This window comes from Haliaeetus leucocephalus, unplaced genomic scaffold, assembly GCF_000737465.1.
Source record: "Haliaeetus leucocephalus isolate CR32 unplaced genomic scaffold, Haliaeetus_leucocephalus-4.0 Scaffold473, whole genome shotgun sequence".
In the NCBI taxonomy this organism is placed as follows: domain Eukaryota; kingdom Metazoa; phylum Chordata; class Aves; order Accipitriformes; family Accipitridae; genus Haliaeetus; species Haliaeetus leucocephalus.
This window is the reverse complement of record NW_010972909.1, coordinates 7,333,967-7,341,322: the sequence shown is the minus strand read 5'-3', so window position 1 is coordinate 7,341,322 and position 7,356 is coordinate 7,333,967.

Genomic DNA, 7,356 nt, shown 5'->3' with positions numbered 1-7,356 from the left:
AATGGCCTCACAGCTCAGCAGAGGCACTTCCTTCTAAGACAGAATTTAATGTATTTTTGCCAGAAGCAACATCAGTATCAGAAATACCAGATTACAGAGATGAGGCAAAAAGCCACTTTCCAGAACTTGAAATGCTTTCTACTGCATCCCTCTCTCCAGAAACACTCCCTTCACTATTCGCAAAAGCTTCAGTAAAAGCTACTTTGTCTGACTTCACATTTCCCATCAATGACACATTGCCACCTGTGCTAGCAAGTAGCCATCTGAGCCAAGTGTTCTCTAATGACTATGAACAGTTATCTAAACCTTTTATGACTATCCCACAGCCCAGTGGGTTTCCATTTGCTGGAGGGAAAGGCACAGTTTCTTCCGTAACCCAGAGAGAAGCACAGACTCTCTATCCCAAATTGAATTTCAGTCCTGAAGCCTCAGCCTGCTTTTCTAGCATGCTGTACAGTACTTTCCCTAGTAGAGCTGAAGCATCTTATGAACCAAGTCTGATCATTCTGTCCCATCCTGATACCACTCCAGTTCTTACTCTGCCAGTAGACTTTTCTAGCTTTGACATGCCTGAGCTATCCAGACCAACAAATGTACTTCGTTCTTCTTACGGCAGCAGCGTGCTTAGAACAGGGATGCAGTCTGCAAGTACATTATCCAGTGGCACAAAGGAATTGCATTCAGACAGAGATCTGGGAACAAGAAGAATTTTGCCAAATGTCACCGAGCCTACCCTGGACTCACACAAGATCTCAGACATCAAGTCAGACGCTGTAGAAGTACCTCTAGTGACTTTATTTAATGCCACTTCTCATCTGTCCAGTAGTATAATGGGTATGTTTAAGACTTGACTTTCTATTCATCTTTCCTGCCCTGAGAGTCCTGACAGAATAGTTTGATACAGTTTCTTCTGTAAAAGCATGACTTCATGGCACTAGGGATGTGTCAGCAGCAGTGTTCATCATAAGGGAAAGTAATTTTTTTTTGCTTAACTTGGTACAGACAACAGCTCAGCTGAACAATTGGACACAGCTTTGGCTGTCCTATCTAAGGAAAGATGTGGACCCATTGAAAAAGCTCCGGAGGAACACAAGGATGGTCAGAGGTCTAGAAAACATGACAAACTGCAATGATTAGTCTAGAAGACTGATGAAAGATCCAGGTTTATGTAACAGTTTGCTGAAAAGATGAAAGCAGTGCTCTCAGTATCCCTTGGGAACTGAAGAAGTACTAATGACCTTCAATTGCAGTTAAGATGATTTAAGTTAAGACATTAGATAAACTTTCTCAGAGTAAGGATAATAAAACATTAGAAGAGATGCTTGGGGAACATTGTGGAGAGTTTTTAAGAACAGAACAATAAATATTTATCAGAAATGACACAGAAGTAGTTGAGTATCCTAAAGAGTAAAGAATTGGACCAGACACCATTTATAGTCTGCCTTCTCCTCCAGCTGCATGAATCTATGACTCAGGCTTAAGTATACAGTAGACTACAGAGATGGTATGTTTGTAGGACCAGCTGGATAAGTTTGCAGGATTATGTCTGAATCCGCTTACATTACATCTGTAAAAAGGTACACATGGTAGATCTTAAATACTAAGCGGAGCATTCTGAGCCAAATTATTCCTTCAATCTAGAGTGACCTGACTGCCCCTATTTTTAATGCATTGACCTTGTTAATGCCCTTCAGCACTATCTTTGTAAAACTTTACTAGACCTACATTGAGTCTATACCCATAGTGCAAGACTGTAGTCTGAAATAGGATTGCAATCAGGTGTCCAAGCAAGCACCTGTCAAAGCCCACAGATTGACAACACAGCCCTAACAATACTGTTATTAACACTCTTGCAAACACAAGCCATCTAGAGATGTTAAAAAATATCTTTCTGCTCCAGCGAGAGAAGCCACTTGGGTAAAGAGTTCCCCCATTTTCTAAAGGGGAGGTTGAACGCTAGCTTCCTTCCCATGCTGGCAGATACTGGCAAAGAGTTTTCAGTCACATGCCAGAAAAGCTTTTAAACTACATTCCCAAGACTATAGCAAATTATTAACATAAGATCCCTTTTACATAAACAATCTTTCACCTTATACTGTAATGATCTCATTTTCAGAGGTGGTTCAGACGCTACTGCCATCGCATCAGGATCCAAGCACCTTGCTGTTTCCCATATCTGAAAGACTACAGTCCATGCAAAGTACATGGATTCTTCCTCCATTTTCTGTTTCACAAGAGCTTCAGAATATAACCCCAGGTAAAAAGAAGTTTATTTCTGTGTTCTTACTTCTGAACATAGCTATCATCAACTTTTTCATCCATCTTCCAAGGTATCTCTGTTTTCCTATACTAGAACCCATCCAGTCCTCAAAACTATTATGACCTAAAGATTCATGTCCTTCCAAATTAATCCCTCCCTACTATTTACATTAGGTAATATATACGAGAGGATAAGATTAGGGCATGATTTTACTCAATCTTGCAAATTGGTCCTTACCCTGAAGTCTAGAAAACTCAAAAAAATGACATCCAGAAATGGAGGGAAGAAAGGAACATTTTTGTCACAGGCTGCAGAACTCCTTGTGTCCTGATCTTCCTTACTCCTTGAGCCTGCCAGCAAACTTTACCTGTCACAGAGAGAAGATTTCCTTTCAAATTTGTCACCACATTTTATCATCCTACAGCCTACTTGGTGTCCACTCACATATTCATAGGAGCTCTTCAAATTGGGCAGATGCACAGCACTCAAAATAATCCTGTCCCAGGCAGGGTGTCTGCTGCCTCCAGAAGTGGCATGATAACGAGACACCCAGTACTTGCCCGATTAATCCGAAATTAGTCTTGATGCTAAACACAGCTCAATGGTATAAAGAAAAAACAAACGTATTCTCATAAAATCCCCAAACAAAAAATCCATGATCAGTGCTGGAAATAGAAGATGAAACAATAATGTTTTAATAATTACCTCGTACATAAGCACCATTTCAGAATCTGATGACAGAGCACTCAGATGTCAGGGCTGGGACTGATTCTTTGCAGATTTAACAATTGTTTCTTCAGGAGTTGTGTCTGTTTCCCAAGAGGACACTTCATGTGGAAACAGTCATGAGCTTCTGCACTTTCTGAGGATCTCAGCTTGTGCAAGCACACTCCCAGGTGTCCCTGCAAACTTAACGTTGGGAATGAAGGCAAATCAAGGTAATGCCTGATGACAGCCCTGTTAATGGTATCTGTGCTAGAGTCTAGAGATAGTTAAAGTATCACAGAACCAGGCAGTCTCCTGTTGGGCAGCTTCGAACGGTAATCCAAACTTGGATTTTAGTAGACCATCCAATCATACAAGGAAGGGCCTTGAAGTTTACATAAGCTTTCCATAACACAAAATTAAAAAAAAAATCAAGCAGGAATTTCACAATAGGAAGGAACACTGCCCTTACTCTTCGATATTTAAACCATTAGAAATGAGACATACTTAACTGCCACCATTAAGTAAATGCATCACCCAAGAGGCATATCGTGGTATTTCTGTGTAGAAGATACTAGAATAAGATATTATTGTTTGGGAAAGCACTGTACAAAACCTGACTAATATGTTAGACTAGAAAGAACAGTGTTGTACATATTTACAACTCTTTAAATAAACATATATCTAAATACAGTTAAGCAAATGAAGTCGCTCTTAAGGTGTAATCAAGGACAACGCTTTACAGTACTATTACAAGCTTAAGTTTCAGTAGAAGTGAGGCAAGTCTAGAATTCCCCTTGCCAGATCTCATAATCTGTCATTGTCATTCACAGGTCAGAGGCTGTGTGAGGTGACAGGCCCACTGTCCCTTGAAAAAACAAATGCCATCCACCCAGTTGAATGCAGGCTAAGAAAGGACAGCAGCTGAAGTGGTTTGCTTCTGATTTACAAGACATTAGCTATTAGTTATCACACAACATAAAGCAGATTTTTTTAAAGATAATTTATCTTTTGTTTTCTATATTTTAGCTTTGAATTAATGTGTTTAAGACTAAAATCTAAACTTGAACCTTTTAAATTGCTTTTGAGATTATCCTCTGATTATATGTTGAGTTGGTCTTGTTAGCCTTGGGTTTAGAAAAAATATAGATTAAACAAAACAGAGTGCTTTATTGGATTTTAGATAGTTATCACCCATGTATTTGCAGCCTAAGGCTCCCAAGGACTAGTATGTGAGCCCCATTTAAGGATACTACAGCAACTCTAGATTTTCAACACATTTCCATCTTAATGCAGTCAGAGAAAGTTATTTTAAAAAAACCTTCAGATTGTCTTCCAAAATGATGCTGTAGCTAAGTGGTTGTGCTCAGTTACTCACTGCATAGGAAAGAATGATTTGCAATGTCTATCACAAAAGGAAATAATGTAAGAAAAGCAGTGGGGAGTTCTGTTGATCCTAAATAAAATCCCTAAGAAGTACTGTTTCTCAAAAAGGAGTCTAGAGAGCAATGTAACACTTCTCTTCTGAAGATGGTATAACAAGGGGCAATAGCCCCAAAACTGCATCTCAGGAGGTTCTGACATCAGGAAAACTTTTTCACTCAGGGGTAACACAGCAATGGAACAAGTCACCCAGACAGACTTGGGACCTTCATCCTGAGAAGTTTTCAAGACTCAGCTAGACAAATCCATGCTTGATCTCATTTCGTCTTGGCTACAGCTCTGCTTGGAGCAGCAGGTTGGCTAGATGACCCCCAGAGGTCCCTTCTAGCCAACATGCTCCATAATACTATGTGGCTGACAAGATTTATTTGCTATCATTATCAGATAAATATTTTTTCCACATAATTCTTTCCTTTTCTTTTTTCCCTCGTCTCTAAAGGGCAAGCAAACACTTCCCCAAAGGTTGTTCATTCCATCAAATTCTTAACAGCAACTATCGGATCCCTCTTCTTTTTTCCTATACCTGCCAACACATTTTATGATGAGGAAGATGGCAACGCAACTCAGTTATCTCTACAAATCATTCCAGCTGATGGCTCTCCATCGGGATCAGAAAGCTGGCTGCAGTTTAACACCTCTCAGCAAACCATGCATGGCTATCCCCTTGATATTGATCTCCAGTATTCGCCTCAGCAGTTTGTGCTGTCTGCCACAGATTCAGGAGGACTGACTGCCTGGGAATCCTTCACCGTTGAGCTTCTGAAGCCCACAAATGCACCGTGCCACCTTTACACTGTCCGAACAAAAAACAGCTACTACTCTTTCCTGAGAGAGAGGAAAAGGATTAGTTTGTTTATAGAGAAGCTCTCCCTCTATTTCAACTCCAGCAGTCCCAAAGACATCATGGTGACCACTCTCAAACCTGGGTCCACAGTAATCTCGTGGTATAACAGTTCACTGTGTACAAGTGCCAACAGGTCATCCAGCTGGTGCGCAAAAGATGAAATCCAGGAAGCACTAGAGAAATTAAGAGTGCCGGATGGGTACGTTAGCCCACACTTTGTCCAAGCAATGTTGCCAGAATACAAAATTGATGTCATTTTCAACATTGCATATAGTGAAGTCTGCTTTCCCACTACAAAGCCATTCGATGGGTCTTTCAACAGTACTGGGCCTACACTTCAAGACAAGAATGACTCCACAATTAGGAAGGCTGCATCTGCCTTACTAAGCAGTCTTTGTGTCACTGCTGGGGTGGTTCTAATAATACTGGTTTACTGGTTTTGCAAGTATCACAGGAAGGTTCCTGGATCGCAGTCTGTGATGTTTCAGAGAAACTCCCAGTTGAGCCATGCTGATGTGGAACTGGATGTCCTGAAACCTCGCAAAGCCCCTGTGCATGAGTGCAGGGCTTCACCTTCACCTCAATTATGGATACCACCTTCAGTATCACCTACCTCCCAAGAGCAGTATTCTAGGTCAACAGGACTGCCTCGCATCACACCATCTTTCCAGCCGCCAAAATACCAATTCCCTCCCCATTACCAAGAGGGTATGACTACCCAGAATGACCAGGGCAATATCCACAGACTTAAGGTAAGATCTTTTAAATGATTTTAAGAGCAAATCTACAAAAAGCCAATTTGTACTAGAATGTACTATCCTTATTACTGAGAAAAAAAGTCAATAAACAGTTAGCGATTTTATAATTTTTCAATTTAAAATCAAACATACTTAAGAGAAAATGTATACCAAGCTGATGCTGGTGAGAATGAGGGGTCACAGCTAGTAAAACTAACTCCATTGACTCTCTGATTCATAAATACACATTTTACATAGAAGGGGCAGAATGACAGAAGGACCATCACAAAACATGTTTCCATTGAAATTCAAAGGCACTACAACCCTTGAGTCTCTATGTCACCTTGGAATTTTAAATTAGTATTTTCAAAAAATGCATCCAGTAATTGTCCCTCTCATACGTGACACTGTCTCTGTCCTCAATAGTTCAAAACTTTTTTTAGTGTTTCTATTAAATACATTATATGTAGCATTTATAAAGGCAACAGTAGCTACTTAACATTAAACTCTTCCTGTTAGGTAATTGTGTAATGTACTTTTAAAAATACATTTTAAAGTTACAGGCTTGCTTTCTTACAGTAAAACTGGCTCTCTTGTCTGCTTCCACCCATGACAGTTCAAGGACCATAGGGAAGAAAATGTGTAAAAGTTTCTAAAAACTTTTCAAATATTTTTAAATCCTTTCAGTTTAATAGATTAACATATACAAAATTTATGGATTAAACTACTTAATCCATAACTTCCAATTTTAATCTGTAAACTGGTTTAGAACTGAGAAAGCCTTCTTTGAACCCGAAAGCAGAGTGTGAAATAGGACTAAAGTACCACCAGTACCACCACATAGAAAGAAAAGGAGATACATAAAGAACACCCTTTCCAGAACTGCCACAGGACTTTACTGGAGAAGGTGGATCGCCAAAGAGCTTCAGACCACTGACATTCCAACTCAGGCGATAGTTTCTCTAAGCTGTCTAGGAACACGAACTCACAGGGTAGGTCTCCTGTCACAGTGTGCTCCTGCTGACACGGTACATAGTGGCCACCTATTGTTGCGATGAACTCTGACAGAGCAGAAGGTATAGAAGCCACCCTGTATACAGGGCAGCCCAACCACCACAAACACTGCTCTAGCACAGTGAGCAGACACTAGAGAGCAGTGAGCTAGCCAAAGAATAGTTTTTGCCAGCTAAAGAACACAGGCACAAATATGCAAACTCCTACCTTAAGGAAACTAGGCAGAACTGGATCCAGTTTGGGAGCAGACTGCTGACCAGTCCAAAGGGAATCCAGCCCAGGGATAGATCTGGGAATGATCCACAACCAGGAGGTGAGAACAGCTCTCCAGTGGTCCAATTTTATGTTGTAGT